Below are 17,607 nucleotides of genomic sequence, written 5' to 3'. Positions count from 1 at the left end.
ACATTGACATAAGAAGCCAGAATTAATGACACAGAGACAGAGGAAGCCAGAACTAATGACACATAGAAGTATGACAGAATTAGTGACAAAGATATAATTACTGACACACAGATAAAGGAAGACAGAATTACTGACACAAAGAGGAAGCCAGAATTACTAACAGAGAGACAGAGAAAACAAAAACCCAGGAAAACTCCAGAAAGAGCTACTGACCCATGAGAAGCTACTGGCAAGCTTTCTCACATACCAACATTGGCCAAATTTGAGACCTGAACCCATGCAGGCAGAGATGAGATGGGAGTGGTCTGTGCTAATGAAAACTTTAGACCACTCGGCCACTCTTGGCCCCACAGTGTAAGACAGAATTACTGACAGAGAGACAGCATTTCTGACATAAAACATATCACAGGTTCCTTTCATAAGACAACTGGATCTTATGCTGCATTAAAAGATCATGGATGATGGTGATGACATGATATGGTGTGATGGGGCCTGTTGCAAGTTTAAGTGAGTGCATCTCGTATGTTCCAATATTAAATGACCTTCCAAAGGAACTTGGTATGGGACAGACTGCAGAAGATGAGAAAGCAAGAGATGACATTTTTTTATTTAATGAAGAAGTAAAAAACAGCAGTTGTAAGTTGTCATATTCATATCAAAATGTACATTTTTAATGAACTTTCTAATTTATGTGCATATTTAAAAAACACTTTGGGAAAAAAGCAAACAAGATTAAGAAAGTAAAACCCTCTATTTATTTGAGTGAATATTTAGGATTTTATCTGTGAAAAAAAAGTTTGCATACATTTTGGTTTATACACTTAAATATACATGTATCAATCTGGACATGAAATTTAAAACTGATTCTACCCCCTCATGCAAGAATTAAGAATAATCACATTGCTTAATTTATTCTATTAGCAAGCATAAGTCTGTTTCATCCCTTTTGTAAAGGCTGGCAAGATTAACTCTGGGGAGCATTCAGTTGCCATATGTTCTTGTTGAGTAAATCCCTTGTCTGCCAAAATCTGATTCCCATGTTGATGAAATCTCTGCTTATTTTTTCCTGATTTGTGTGTTATTCCAACATTTGCAATAAGTCCTCCCCAGGTCTGGGATGGAAAAGCAACTGATCCCAAAGGATTACAGGAATGAGAAACTTCACTGTTGTTGTATCTGTTTTGTCTGCTGCAGCTCTGAGCTTTCAGTCTTGTAGACTTTAGGGTTTTCAACAAAAATTTCAAAGCAGTTCATTATATTGATCAACTGGAGAAAGTGTATCAAACAACTGGTACAGTTGTAAAAAAATGGTCTCTCCATCTGGCCAGCGAATCATGAATCAAAAGCTGTTAGTTATTTCACACATTTCCAAAACATATATATCACTGTACCCTCTCCAATGAATTTGTTTCAGTTTAATTAAAGACAATTTTAAAGCTGGTATATTTTATTGTGTCCTTCAACCAATTTTGCTTTCCCCCCCAAAAAATATTTTGTGAAACATTTCATACAACAATCTAATGTAAAACGTGCATTTTTCATCACTTTCTCTCACTAGTTAAAAACTGCAGTTTCGTCAGCCTTGCCCCAGTCTTTACAAGTTTTTGTAAACCACATTTCCTTCTGATCACAAGTTGTCAGTTTCAGACAAGAGCCTTTTCCTTTCTGTCTCCTACAGTAGAAGGATAAAACAATGCACATCCTGCAATTCTTTTACAGATGATGGCTTCTCTTTTACATCATGAATACCCATTATAATCTCCACACCTGAAAAACCTAAACTTGCATCAATTATCCTTCTTCTAGGGAAAATTAATTTTGCCCAACTAGACAATACCAGCTTCTGAAAGTGCAATGGCTGAATTACCAAATATATAAAATGTAAAAAATGTCGTCAGCTCTTTTTCTTACAATTTACCTTTGAAGTCCAAATGACCAAGTGGAGCTTGCAGTTTTTTGAAAGGTGCATATTTGGTGTAAGGCAGAGCTGTATACTCTATAACCCATATTACACCCATCAATTATACACCAAAATGAAGGGAATTAAAGGTTCTTCAAACAATACCTATGATATACAAGGTCTTTTTTAAATAGCCAGTATAACCTGTGAGGACACATGGGGAAATTCTTTATCTTTAAAATTCTAACCCCATGCAAAATACAAAACTGTAGAGCACAACCTTAATACAAATATGAAAATGTATGCAATTATTTTTCTTATTTTCATATAATTGTGTATGATGTTCTGAACAAAATGGTACATTAAAATGGATTTTATCCAAGAAAATAAGCTAATTATGCTTATTTTGCTCTTGCTTACATATTATGCCTTTCAATCCCTTTTAAAAATGTAAAATTTATTGGTGGCATCTCAGGAATAATTCTGGCAAGTTAGTTTTATGTTCCTGTCTTTCAGCATAACATTGGTTGCTATGCTAACAAAATGTATTAATGAGCATTTTTTAAATTGCTCACTTTTCATCATGGGGGGGGGCTAGGCTTGTGTGAAACTCTGACATTAATAAATATTGTTCGGGGGGGGGGGAATGCAGGAAAACAATTCAAAAGTGTTTTGATGCTTGCGACTTAAATTTTTCAGCCATACAATCAAAATTTAATCATACAATAATAATACCTATGTGCTCATTAAAGGAGCTTTCACCAGTTATTATGTACTTTTGAGAGAGTGACGTATGTAAAGTGAAGTTGTTTGCATCTGAAATATGCACAGTAGAGAGAATGTTGGCATACCTCTATACTACTTTGATGTAATGTGGCTGACATTTCTTTGGATACTGTACTTGTGGAAACTGTACATGATCTATGCACACTGATAACTAAAATAGCTGCTCCCTTGTGCTCAAAACATAAGCCTGAATTAGTCTAAAGTACACTATCCTTAGCAGCTATTAAAATAGGATAATGAATTTCGCCCAACCAGACAATACCAGCTTCTGAAAGTGCAATGGATGAATTACCAAGTATATAAAATGTAAGAAAAAGTTATCTGCTCTTTTTTTTTACAATTTACCTTTGAAGTCCAGGAAATAAAAATGACCAAGTGGAGCTAGCACTTTTTTGAAAGGTGCACATCTGGAGTAAGTCCAAGCTGTATACTCTGTAACCCATATTACACCCATCATACACCAAAATAAATGGAATTAAAGGTTCTTTGAACAATACCCAAGATATACAAGGTCTTATTTAACTAACCAGTATAACCAGTGAGGGCACATAGGGAAATTTTTTTTTCTTTAAAATTCTAACCCTATGCAAAATATGAACTGTAGAGCGCCACCTAAACAGAACCACTACTCCACCCCCATATTCTTGAAGTAACTGAGATGGCAATCCTTCATCATTTTTTAAAGTCCCTCAGTAACACGTTTTTAGACCCCACTGTACATGAGTTCTTCCTGGATGCTACCAAGTTGGATAGATCTATTTCTGTCTATACCAGATGGTAGTAAAACAGGCCTCTCTCAAAAACAGAATATAGAAATAGAATGCAGACTTAGACCAAGATAAATCTGTTAACTGTTTGATGATGCAGATGCATTTGATCCAGTTCCAGCAATTGACTTCTGGAACTAATTTTTTCTGCAGACCTAATTTCAGCAGCAGCTGTACATGCACTGTACATGCACTTAAATACCACAGCCTCATTTTCAAATGCTGATCCAGTTCTGATTCTGTCAGTGATGACCAGTCAATGAATGGGGATCCTTATTTTGACCAAGATTTACAGACTGGTCAACAATGGCAGCATCAGATTCTGATGCCCAGCCTCTAGATGAGGTATCCATGGATTCTGATCAACTGGACAGTTAGCAGCTTGTACAGGGGGTTGGTGACCGAGTGGTCTAAGGCACTCACTTTCATGGATCATCGATATCTCACCTCTGTCTGCATGGGTTCCAGTTTTGGACTTGGCCAATATGGGTATATGAAAAAACATGCTTGTGACTACCCACAGGTCACTGGTTCTTCCCAGATATGTCCTCCATCAAATTTACTGGTTGCCACGTATCATCATGTGCCGATAAATGGCATTAAACCCACAAAAATAACAGCATTTAAATAGGTACAGCTTGCTGAATGAAGTCCACATTGCCATTATGTCACCTGTTCGACTTTAAAGCAGTTCATATCAATATGGAGTTTGTATACAATGTAGCAAAAATGTCACAGTCTGCTGAGTGGTAATGAAAAGTGGTTTTTGTTTCAAAATTTGAGAGATGTAATTTTAACTGTTTAAATGCAAATAAACCGAATTAACATCTTTACCATCTATAACCGTATTATATGAGAAACCCCCAAGGACAAAATTGTACATGTCTGTTAGAATGTTAGTAATAACAATAATAATGACAATTATATAAGTGACAAATATTATGATGCTCCCCAAGCTGAATGGTTTGGAATATTTCAATCATCTCTGTTCATATGTCTTTCTATGCATGACATATATCTATATGTATATGTGCCTGCCTGGCTGTATCTAGTTTAAATCTTGTACCGAAACAATGGCAACTACACCGTAAAACACTAGTCCCCATTTATGACTTTCAGAATGCAATGTTAAAGGACTAGTCACGTTACTACATGTATCTCCTGGGCACAATCACATGAAAGTTGAGCAAGCCGTGACGTTAATGACATACTTTTTGTGGCGATCCAGGTTTAACATATTGAAGCCATCCAAAATGTTTACAGACGTTTGATCTGGAATGCAGCATTTTTACCACTGTAATAAACACATGCTGCTTCCAATTATGCTGAACTGAAATGTGTGCAGCAGAGCAGATATCCCCAGTGCTCAAAGAAAACTCTTTTTTAGAAAGTGGCTTTAGAAAATATCACAAACCAAAAATCAATTTCTATGTGCCCAAACGAGACTATTTTTTATTAAAAAAATATTCTGACATATAATGAAATTGCTGTACTTTAAAATGTAACTGGTAAAGAAATAAACAAAAATCCTGTTAAACTGACTCGTATGTTTATTCGCCTCTCAAAACATTTCACGTAAAGCAATATTTTCTTTCAGGTCCTGATGTCAACCATTGTTCAATTTGTTCTAATGTTTCAAATATCTTTTAAAAATACAGCCCCAGAGCAAGCCTCTTTTAACAAATTATAATCACTTGCCCTGACTTAAAATACATATGCTCAAGAAGGCCATTTCTTTTCTATTATTCTGAAATACCCACAATGTCCAGAAAATTTGAATGGTTAGTTCATTATACTTGTGATATTGGTCACATTCACATTCGGCTGCAGAAGGCCTCATAACCAATGAATTTTCCAGCAATTTCACAATTTCTACATGCTCAGGTGGTAAATTCTGAATAATTGTGGCAATCAAATCTGGTGTGATGTTTGATTGCATGCCTCCAGGTCCATGTATAGCCCTTTTTATTTCATCATGATATGTATGTAGGGGCTAAGTAATCAAGGCTGAGTGGTAATTTCATTTTCTAAATGATGAAAAATTTGTTTCTTGATCAAAGCTGGGAACAGAAATGAAATCTTGAGTTGCAATGATATTTTTAAAAATATCTATCACTAAAAACAGAAGCTTCAACTTCACAATAAGTTCAAGAGCTACTACTGTTGATGAGTCATAATTACAGAAAATGTGTGTGTGTGTGTGTGTGTGTGTGTGTGTGATTTGGATTTTTAATGTAGCTTTAACAATTTTTCAGTCATATCACTACGATGTCTGCAATGTGGCAGTTTGTAGTAATGTCTAGCACCAGGGCGTTCATGCCGTAGACATGTAGCATGATGTCACACCCAGTCACATTATCCTGACACCAGTCCAATCAGTCATAACACTAACCTCTTAATGCTGAGCGCCAAGCTAGGCAGCTGTTAGTACCATTTTTATAAGTCTTTGGTAAGACTCAGATGGGGATCAAACCCATGACCTCCCGCATCCGCGGCAAATTACCCTTGATTCACATCCAGTTAATTCCCTACACAAGTTGCACTATTCTTAACAAATTTACTGTAGATTCCAATGAATGACATTTGCATGGCTACTGTTTACACATTATAGGTGAATATTATCAAACCTACATGTATGAAAAATCAAAACGAGTTTCATGGAACTAACCGGTCACTGATGTCACATTTACATGCCAGCATTTCCCCCCAGGAGTTCAAATTTGACAGTCAAAAATCACTTGGTATTAGAACTGGGAGGTTAGATTGAGTAAAAAAAGAAACTTATGTATCCAAACTGGGGTCAAATAACAAGTTTGGGGGTCTCTAATGTGCAGTTCAGGGTAACGAGGAACATTGGATATGCATATTTGGATTGCTTTGATATTATCGTTCATGTTTATGATAGAGCCAAGGAGGGTATGAGTTATAACCTGGCTGGAGTTAGAGGAAGTGGGTTAACTTTTGATCAAATATGAGTATTTGTTGTTGTTGTTGTTGTTGTTGTAGGGTTTAACGCCATTTTTCAGCAAACAATAGGCTACACATGGCAGACAGTATTAATGGTGGGGGAAGAACCCAGGAAAACCCCTGGAAAGAACCACCGATTCGCGAGAACCTACTGGCAGGCTTTCTCACATACCCACATTGGCTGAATCTGAGACTCGAACCCACGCAGACAGAGGTGAGATGGCAGTGATCAATAACGAAGAGCGCTTTAGACCACTCGGGGCCCCTGACTATTTGTTTGATTAATCATCTAATGATAATCAATAATACAAAACTGGAAAATGTAGCAACCTGCAAAGCCAGCTGTCAAAGGGAGGTGGCCAAACTCGGACATTTTTTATTGGCAAGTAATTCATTTCAATCAGTGAAACATTTAAAACTCTGGATGCTTTTCTATGAGATGTTGGGGTCACAGGTCAAAAGACTTCCTTTTTGAGACCTACTGAGAACCCCATATAAATAAATCAAAAGTGAGTTCAAGCTCCTTCCCTACAAATAGCTTAATTGGCATATAGTACTGTAGATTCCACTGTAGAAAAAGACGTGGAGTCAAACTCACCAACACTAGCAATGCTCTGATACCCTTCATTTAGAATTCATGATTAGTAAATCCAATCAATCAATCAATCAATTAGTGACAAGCATAACATCCAGCAAATCTAATGGAGTGACATCATATAGTATGTAATTCTTCATACATCTAACTGGATCATTTCCTAATTTTCATATAATTAATAATCTTTTTTCTTGGAACCCTTTTTGCCTTGCAAGAAGTGCATACCCACACGCTAGCAGAAACACATCCTACAACTACAATATATCTCATAGTTGGAAACAAAATTAATACATGTACAGAATAAAGCATATTACAATATATAACATATCTAACATAGTTTCATATATTAAGAATGTAATCAAAAGGAAAGGCTGATGTAACTGGAGGACATCAAGTTTGGTGGATTAATATTTAGAGAACAATATGCTGTGAATTGACAAGCAAGTGAAATGTAAATAATGGAATAACTCAACTGATAGTAGAAATTCACAAGTTTATGAATTTTCTTCACTATTAACAGTACCTACCATACTGTACTTTCTGTATGGAAACACTGATAGCCATTGGGTTACAGCTATGTGTGTAACAAATGGTTTACAATTATGTGTGTAGTCATTGGTCTAAAAGACGTGTGTAACCATTGGCTTTACAATTATGTGTGTAGCCACTGGGCTACAGATACATGTGTAGCCATTGGGTTAGAGAAATGCATGTAGCCAATCGGTTACATAAATATGTGTGTAGCCACTGGGTTACAGATATGTGTAGTTGTTGGTTAATACCGGTAATTATGTATAAAACATTGGATTACAGATATGTGTGTAGCCATTGGGTTAGAGATATGCATGATATGCATGTAGCCATTGGGCTGCAGATATGTGTGTTACAGATATATGTGTAGCCATTGGGTTACAGATGGATGTGTAATATAACTCAGTTATGGAACTGTATTGTTTATGTTGTTTGATTTTAGTGAGGGGACGTGCAGTTTTAAAGGCACTCTTAACACAGTATTGCCTATATCATGGTGAGGAAATGGAAACTAAGTGCCTTTCCCAAAAGGAAATGGAAACTAAGTGCCTTTCCAAAAGGAAATGGAAACTAAGTGACTTTCCCCAAAAGGAAATGGAAACTAAGTGCCTTTCCCAAAAGGAAATGGAAACTAAGTGTCTTTTCCCAAAAGGAAATGGAAACTAAGTGTCTTTCCCCAAAACATAATTAAGACAGTCAAACCAGGCTGGCCTTTGCAAGCATCAAACCCACAACCTTTGGATTACATTTCTGACATTCTATTAACTATGCTACCATACTGTATTGATTAAATGAGTCCAATATGGCAGCTTCCATTACACTTCATCATGATGTTTGCCATGTACGGTGTACGTAAGGCCCCATGTATATGAAAAATAAAACATTGATTTAGTTGTTTTGCAATATCATAATTACAACATTACTCAGTTCTGTCTTAATATTATCTATTAAGCATAAAACGCAGTATCAAATTGGCTATTTTAGCTAGCATAAATACCTTTTCCGATAAACAATTTGTATCTGAAAATTCAAGCTGACAGTCACTTGATTTATGGGGAAACCAATGATGACACACTCCCAATTAATGCAATTGGGAGTCTTTTTGAGTCATCATTGGTTTCCCCATGAATCAGGTGCCTGTATTGACAGTTCCTTTATGACACAGTGTTGCATTTTCCACTTAATAATTTCTATAAATGGATAGCTGGTTTCTACACCCGCCCTACCCTCCGCCTCCCCCGACACCTGTTCACATTACTGATACAGTATCCATTAATTTAGGTTCTTCATTAACAACGTCTTTAAATGACCTAACACAGTGAGTCACATCAAGGGTGAATGTTGGTTGAACTACATGACCTACCGTACTGTACTACCCCCACCCAACCTTATGATCCACTTGCCATATTTCCAGAATGGAAAAGCAGTCTAGTCCAGAAATTTTACTACTCGAACACAAATGGTGAACTGTAAACATGACATGTAATGACAGAATCCCATATCGTACTTACCAGAACCACTCAGGTGGTGCACTAATCCTTCTTTTGGGGCGAGTGACACCTTCTCGCGTCTTTTCGAAGAATCAGTGTAAACAATGGTGATAAAATACACGCACTGAACTCTAGGACACACAATAGCAATTGATCATTAGAAAGGTTTTACCGACTCAAACTGTGGAGTTCATGACACCGTGAATGATAACATTACTCCGTAGTCTCAGATGATGGCACACACTGTAACCAGTTCTTTTTATGTCTGAGTTGATCTTGCAATGTTTGTCTAAAAATAGATTGTTTGGGCAGCACTAATTTCGTTAGGCTCATACCATTATTTACAGGGAGTCAATGTCCTAGAATTTTTAACAAAATACTTTGTTTCTGCCCTCAAAAGCTTACAAAATATTAAAGAACTGATTTATATAAAAAAAAAAAAGAATATATTCTAACGAGTATGTGTGTTAAAAAAAAATCCTGCGTAAAAGAAAACAAAATTTCCGGTGTAGAAAGAAAATTCTCGTCTCAGCCCGCCCCCTCCACATTAAATGATCGACCCCTTAGTCAGAGCTTTATGGTAATCCAACAGAGATAAAGAGTTAATCGCAACCGTGTTATAACGGTATTCGTATATCACTATAATGGAATCTAGTTATGGTAAAAAGAATTTACGGTACAATAATTTATAATAATAATAATGACTTTGTGTAGCGCCTAATCATTAGAAGTTATAAGCGCTTTACAACATTAGACAACACCTACAAGATAAAAAACATATAATAATATTATTACAAAAACAAACACCATGAAATTAGAAAAACATTAAAAAGAAAAATAAAAAAAAACATGCTGAGAATATTTCAGGTAGGAAACATTATTAGGTCTTTAAGTTTGTTCTTGCAGTCAAAATAAGTGAGTTTTGAGAGCCCTCTTCAATGTGATCACTGTCTTTGTGTCTAAGTTCAGTGGGCAATTCATTCCATGTTGCTGGCCCTGGTATGCAAAAGAACGCTGTTCATATGACTTTGTTTTCTTAGTGGGAATAATGAGTATACGATTGTCAGAAGAGGGGCGTAAGTATCCTGCTGGTGTGTATACATGGGTGAGGTCGGATAGGTATGTTGGACTGGAGTCCGTCAGTGAACGTAGCACAGAGAACAAATTTTGCGTTTGATTCTGGATCGAATGGATAGCCAGTGTAGGGTACAGAGCAGCGGGGAGGTCAGCTCCGATCGTGGTACTCTAAGTATGATCCAACCAGCTGTTTTTGATTTATGCCGTTATTACAATAAAATTGACCAAGGAATCCATTATCGTTGCAATGTTATAGTATGTTTATGCAACTGTTATTTTTGCCGTTAAAACAAAACAGTTACCACATTGCAATGGTTGTTTTGACCACTACTCTATTTAACCATCGGGGCGTTGTTGTTGTTGTTGTTGTTGTTGTTGGGTTTAACACCAATTTTCAGCACACGATAGGCTATGCATGGCGGCCAGTATTAATGGTGGAGGAAGAACCCATGAAAACCCTGGAAGAACCACCGACCGACGAGCTACTGGCAAGCTTTCTCACATACCCACATTGGCCGAATCCTACACTCGAACCCACGCAGACAGAGGTGAGATGGCAGTGATCGGTAACGGAGAGCGCTTTAGACCACTCGGCCACTAGGGGCCCCCCATCGGGGTGTAATTCGCCAACCCGAAACACTGAAATATCATACTGATCCGCCAAGGTGTAGATAGGTTAACATATCGGAACCTTTCCCAGCGAAGATGCTGTATTTAATGGTCCGCACATAACAAGTCAAGTTGCTAATGCCATGTTTAATGCAAGGAAAAACTTTATTAAAGCCCTGCTTGTATGTATTGTAACGCCATTGAGAAAATGCACGTGGTCAAAGAATTATTTAAGTTTATAAATGGAAAAAGTGGGGAAAGTCAATCTTCATTAGCAACAGACGCCGCCGCAAGAAGGATTACAATTTTCCCAAAATGGCAACCTCATTACACATGGTACTTTCATCGCTATCAAATGTAAACATGATCTTGTTTTTATGGCAGTAGAAAAAGTATGTTCTGTTTTGGACTTTGTTGCAAAATTGGCATCGTTTACAATGTTCTATTTTGGACTTTGTAGCAAAATTGGCATCGTTTGCAATCTGCTGAACACATGATTGCAGAAAAAAAAGGTAAACATAAAAGTACGGCAACTTTCCTTAGCAGGCAAATTATTGTTTGTTTTGTTTCTGTTTGCGATTCGTTCTTGTTTATTATGGTCTGAATACGGCACACTATCCAATTACCATTGCAAAGATAAACATACCATTGCAAAAAATAAAAAAGTCTTGGTCTGCCAGGAATGTGCCTGCGTAGAAAATTTGCGGCATACTCCTCACATCGTGTTACAGATCATTTATTCTATTTATAAAATAAAATGCCAAAAGTTTCGGGTATTCTACAAAAGTTTACGATTTAGCTAGCAGATTTAGCGCCAAGATACTAAAATTATCGATTTTGTCAAAACTTCAATGCAGAAAAACATACAACGTTACAAAGTGAAGTTTATTTTTGGGTTGAACTGTGTGTGATATTAAGTAGGAAACGGTATCAACTGGCAGATATACGTTTGGGGAAGAACAAAAGAAGGCACAAACTGTGCTTTCTTAATGATTTGTTTACATCTAACGAAAACATTTTGATCTTATCCCTTGCGAAACTGTTGACATAAGGAAGAATATGACGTCAATAATATACATAAGGTCAGAAAGACGCCAAGCTTGTATACAACTAAATTCTTCAGACAAAATGCGTTGAAACTGATATTAATGTTACTTTTCTTTAACTTAATTATAAGAATCAACAGTCATTGCTTCACTATCAATTATATTTAATCTACGACAACAATCTCAGCAACGCCTAGTACCCCCAAATGTAGACTACATTGTTGTAATTGGAGGATATTAATGCCCTTTTTTTTTATTAGAGTTATTGTTTGGCATCGTGATTTTCGGACTGAGTTTATTCTTTAAAGCAGAAAATTATTTCCTTTCTTTTACCCTTATGGCCCCGCTCTACAAATAGTATGAACTTCTGAGAGAGTGACAGGTGTTAGGTAAAGCTGTCTGCTTTTGCACATGCTCATTGGAGTGAATGTTGGCATACCTCAATCTTCATTTTATGCGCTGTTTCAAAATTTTCTTTGCATATTATACTAGTGGAATTGCACATGTTCTAAGCGCACAGCTAACCAAAATGACTGCTCACGTGCTCGAAAAATAATAAAATCAGCCGAATTAGTTTAATGTACACTATCTTTAGCATTTACTGAAATAGGGAAAAGAAATTTTGCCAGACTGGACAATAAGAGTTTCTGAAGATGCAATGAACGAATTAAAAAATATATAAAATGCAAAAACAGTTATCGGCTCTGTTTTTAAAAATAATATAATTTACTTCTTAGTCCAGTAACTGGGAATGACCAAGCCGAGCTAGTACTTGTTAATACATGCAAATCTTAAGGCCAAGCTGTATACTGTATAACCCAAGTTAAACCCATCAATCATCAAAAGTTATTTTAACAATACCCAAGACATGCAACTTCTTTTTTAAATAGCCAGTATAACCAGTAAGTAAAAACCTAGGAAAATCCTTTTCTTTAAAAATCTAACCCATTGCAAACTACGAAACTGCAGAATGTCGTCTAACGAAATGATATACTGTAATAACCGAATACTGTATCCGTTACACACACACCGCGTTTTGTTGTTCGTCCTTCGACTTCGAGGATGATTATGACATCACCAACTGGCTTGGCTTCTGTGAGTTGATCATGCTAATTTCTGATTTCAACTGTCTGTGGTGCACTTAACAGGAGATGCCGTTCGGGGGTTTGCTTGATCGATAGAATATGTTCTCCAGTTCTGAGATTTACGCAGCTCACGCATCTGCACTGTACTGCAATTCTTCTCTGTTTAAAAGTATGTAGCTCCAGTATGCACGAGACTGAGCCAGGTAGAGCGATCATGTGTGAGATCGTTACAAGGCCCAGGGGCAGTGCTGAAACATTTCAAAGATAATTTGATGGAATCTTTGAAATGTTTCTTGTGAACATCTTGAGATTGCGTTTCGTCCTTCAGCTCGCCATAAAATATGTTATTTGGTTGTAGCTGTTTTGACATCTTGATGACGAGGCCTGCTCATCCAGCTGTTATTCCATCAGCAGAGTGTGGATGCTTGGAATGCAACCCGTGTGAAAACCTCGGTCTCTGGGGGCTTGTCCTGCCCTCTCATCCTCGTCTATTTCCCCAGGCAGCTCATGTGAAAATGAAAGTCTTTCAAGTCTTTGCATATCATCTGTAGACAGTCCAGGTTTTGCAAGCATACAGCAAGGTCGGCATCTCAACGGCTTTGTAGATCTTAAGTTGTTTTGTAGACTGATGCCTTTGCGCTCTTACGCATTTGCCAAAGGTCACACTTGCTTTAGCAAATCTGGCGTTGGTTAAATTATCGATGTGGACTGCACGTGACAGGGTGCTGCCGAGATGGGTAAATTCGTCCAATGCCAGGAGAATTTTGGCCATTTACTGTGATAATAGGCTCTGCGTAAGGCTTTCGTGGTGCAGGTTGATGCACCACCTGTCTTCTTCATAATGATTCTAAAACCGAAATTATCACAAGCTGAAGATAAATCGTCCATACTCTATTGCATGTCAGTCTCAGATTTGGCGTTTAGGAATCCGTCATTAGCAGGTAGAAGATAACAAACAGTCAGGTCCTGAAACGTCGGCTTGTGGTCAGTCCAGCATTCTGCATTTCTCTTCTGCGTGTGTGTATCCAAAGCGTCTTATGGTGGTTTTACAAGTCTTGTTCTACGCATTTTCTCAGTAGGAGTCACTTGTTGCTGTTGCAATTGCCAAAACCATTTTTGCCAAATGGCATTTTTTTTATCTTTTTGTCATGTAAACATGGCTAAAATATTCTCAATAAGAAACAAAACAAAAGAACACAGCTGCGTTGTATACGTTACCGTGAGAAGTAGAAATATCCCAAATGGCAACATTCTTTAAAGCTTGTTCAGCCCAGGAACGCCAGTTATTGAGAATATTCTAATGACCCTCACCAATAACAACAGAAGATATAAAATACAATAAATTTGTCAATGATGATCGTACATAATCTTAGAATCGAATTTATTGGATACAGTGTAGATAGAATCCAGGCCGCGAGTACAATACATTTATTTCAACGGACGTTCAATTTTGGAATTAGCAATATTAATGTGCTTAAATAAAAAATCTGGTAAATTATGGATGCCGGCATTAAATTGTGTGAAGACATTACAAAAATGGATTCATAAAGTTATGTATGTCAAATATATAATTGTTCCTGCGTTTAGACACATGCTGACGGGTTTGCCTAACATATTTATTTCTCCATGTTATCAAATAAATAACATTCGATGTTACACAGTTTGCATCACAACGCATCTTACACGTTTCTATGGTATTACTTGTGCTGATATAATGATTTTGTTTAAAATCATAGTGCAAACATCCGGGTCTTTTATATTTGGTTGATGAACCATAGCTTTCAAACATTTGGCAACCTTAACTCGTTTAGTGTTCAAAACCAACGTGCCCTACTTTCCAGTGATAATTGTCATATTTAACAGACATATTTATGATTAATATTCGCCGTCTATTGTTATTTATGCTTATGTACATATATTTTAAGTTCTTCCATTTTATTTCATCACTGAGTTACTTATGAAATATGTATACCCTTACAAGACAACGCAGGTAACAGTTACATATCCCTTCAGTAAATACATTTTTTCTTTTACTTCAGCGTCTGTCATAATTTTCTTTTATGCCATTATAAATATTTCTCGAATGTGTTACTAAATATAGTAATATACAAAATAGCGCCATCAATGCATATACTGTACATAATAATGTGTTCATAAAATACCCTTCAGAACAAACCATGCAATAAATATTGTATACAACAAAATAAATATTTTACTCTTCACAGATTCCATTCTCAGTTACAACTTTGTTACATGCCTTTACTCTTGTCTTTACTAGTCTTGTTCTTGTGGGTGTGGTGTTGGGGGTATTTGTCTTTATTCCAGTCCCTGGTTTTGTTATCCCTGGCAGTGCCATACAAGCCAAAGTGACCTAGGTGATCAGACTGTGAACGCTATCGTTGCATCGAACAAATGTAGAATTCGAACGATAACCGGATACCATTGCAACGACATTTGGATTTTAAAAAATGGTTTTGACCCTTGTAGTTCACCACACTATATGAGCTCAAAACATTAATTACATGTCTAGTTTTAGAATGAGATATCGAGTGTTACTGCAGGTTATAATCTAGTGGATGTTATTTAGCGTGCTTACAGCAGAGATTTACGCCCAGCTCATTCATAATCTTAGTAACGCCCGCTTTATAGCATATACAGAGTGGTGATGAGTATACGAGAACGAAACCAACAACACTTTACCTTTGGAGGCAACATACACGTATATAAAAACCATTGGCAAAACATTCAGACGGGGTGGGGGACGCCGCGAAGGGAAATAGCTAAATAAAGCTACACACCTGCGAGGACTCCACAAATAAATTAAATAAACTTAGCATTAATATAGATATAACACTTAAGTACATTGAGACTGCATGTCTATGCTAGGTAGTTCACGCGAGGATGACAGGCCTGTACAGTAGCCAAATAAAACCGGGAATACGGTACATTGACTAACCATACACACATAAGCAAAGAGTGTTTTCATACAATATAGACAAGTGCTGTCCAACCCACGGCCAGTAAGAGCTTGAGCAGCTATATAGCCTTTGCTTTTCAGTTTTCTGCTGCGGCCGTCGGCTTCAAGAAAAACATTCTGCAGTGGCCCATGCTGTCAAAAAGGTTGTACAGCACTGATAAAGACTAAAAAAATTTCCGCAATAAATAACAGCACACATAACTGAAAATAAACAGGGCCAGCCTTCTGCTGATTGGACCCAATCGTTCACAGGGGCCCGTCGCGTTAGTAGTTTTTAAAAATATATCTGTAGAGAGAAAGTAATTTTAAAGCAATAGAAGACATTTTTTAAGTTCAATGTCATTTAAAACTTGTTTAAGAGTTTATTTCGGAATGCCTTGCTCACTGGGGGGCCCAGAGCGTAAGTCCGGGGAAGGGGTGAGCGCCAATATATGCTCCAAATCAGACCACACGTTTGTTAAGGTAGTTCCTGAACATAAATATTCCTGCCAACTAATGCAAATGCAAGTGGCCTCTCACAAATGAGAGACCACGTTTAATCTTTCTTTGATTTTGGCCATTTTTTTATTTTATATATTTTTGTGTGGTTCACACCAATATGAGTAGTGAATGGGGTCACCCTAGGGACAATGGGACTTAGCATTAAAAACACCCCTGGGTCACTCTAGGGACAATGGAAATTTAACATGGAGAAAAATCGTGGGTCACTCTAGGGACAATGGAAATTTAACATGGAGAAAAATCGTGGGTCACTCTAGGGACAATGGGAATTTAACATAGAGTTTGGGCTTGTCTAGGGACAAGGGGAATTGAATATGGGATTTTTCTTTTTTTTTTTAAATTTTTTTTTAAATTTAAATTTAAATTTAAATTTAAAAAAAGGGGTAGGCAATTGAAAGGCTATCTCTTTTCGAGAAATATGGCTGGCCCTGAAAAGGGCCTTTGGGTTTATGTTAATGTTTCCATTAACATAAAGGGCACCGCATTGGTCTTCTTCTTGTCCTTAGGCTGCGTCTCACTGTTGGTCCGTAAATTAGCACTCTTTTCAGGCATCCTTGTCTTTCAACGTAGATCCTACGTATCCACAGGCTGGTGTTTGTCCTGTGGACAACGGTCCACTTGGATCGGACATACATGAGCATGTCCGTCCTAAACATCATGGAAGACACAAGGGTGGATGACTCAACTGTGGTCCACATCTTGAAGCGACGAGAACAGGTGAATCAATGCAGTGAACTGCGCTTATTTATAGGCAGAGGAAGGATTGAAACGGATTGAGTTCATTCACCAATCCGAACACGCGTTACAAAATTCAGTCAGCTCGCATCCAATCCGAAGAGAGCAGTCTGTGACGTCACGTAGTCTATATAGATTCGCTAGTGTTTGTGTACAGTCAATCTATGCGACAGTGATTCAACATGACGGAAACTCAGAAAACGATCCATTGGGGTGCACCAGCAGTGGAGACCGCCCAAGGGAACCCGGACTTACTTTCAGAAGAGGTGAATTGGGATTTTGTGGATTTTCTTACCTCGCAAGAATTTGTTCCGGAACCTTCGTTACCTTCTTCATTACCGCAAGTGGAGAATTTTAGACAGAGACAGAAAGAAGAATTGGAGAAATTTATACAACGACAAAAGGAAGCGGAACAAGCTTTTCTTCTACAGCAGCAGCAAGAAGAAGAGGTAAGAAAACAACAACAGCAACAACAGCAAGAAGAAGAAGTAGCAGCAAAGAAACAAGAGGGTGAAAATCAAACGGTCACGGTACTGTTGGA

At 37.3% G+C, this 17,607-nt stretch overlaps 1 protein-coding gene across 2 annotated transcripts in view; it reads right to left on the bottom strand.

Moving 5' to 3' along the window:
- LOC149794081 (LHFPL tetraspan subfamily member 2a protein-like) overlaps positions 1-9,326 on the bottom strand; it is a 53,627-nt gene extending 44,301 nt beyond the window's left edge. Inside the window, exon 1 of one of the 2 annotated variants that reach the window (XM_089968033.1) lies at positions 9,058-9,326. The gene's annotated coding sequence lies outside the window, so the exon portion shown is untranslated. Of the gene's footprint in view, positions 1-8,543; positions 8,646-9,057 lie in introns of those variants that run through there. The other variant, XM_089968037.1, reaches the window with a different exon arrangement.
- Between the last annotated feature and the right edge of the window lie 8,281 nt (positions 9,327-17,607).

Source organism: Sinohyriopsis cumingii, chromosome 8 (assembly GCF_028554795.1).
Source record: "Sinohyriopsis cumingii isolate HCF-2022 chromosome 8, ASM2855479v2, whole genome shotgun sequence".
Classification (NCBI taxonomy): Eukaryota; Metazoa; Mollusca; class Bivalvia; order Unionida; family Unionidae; genus Sinohyriopsis; species Sinohyriopsis cumingii.
The sequence above is the reverse complement of the archived record's forward strand: the minus strand, read 5'-3'. Positions and strand labels throughout refer to the sequence as shown.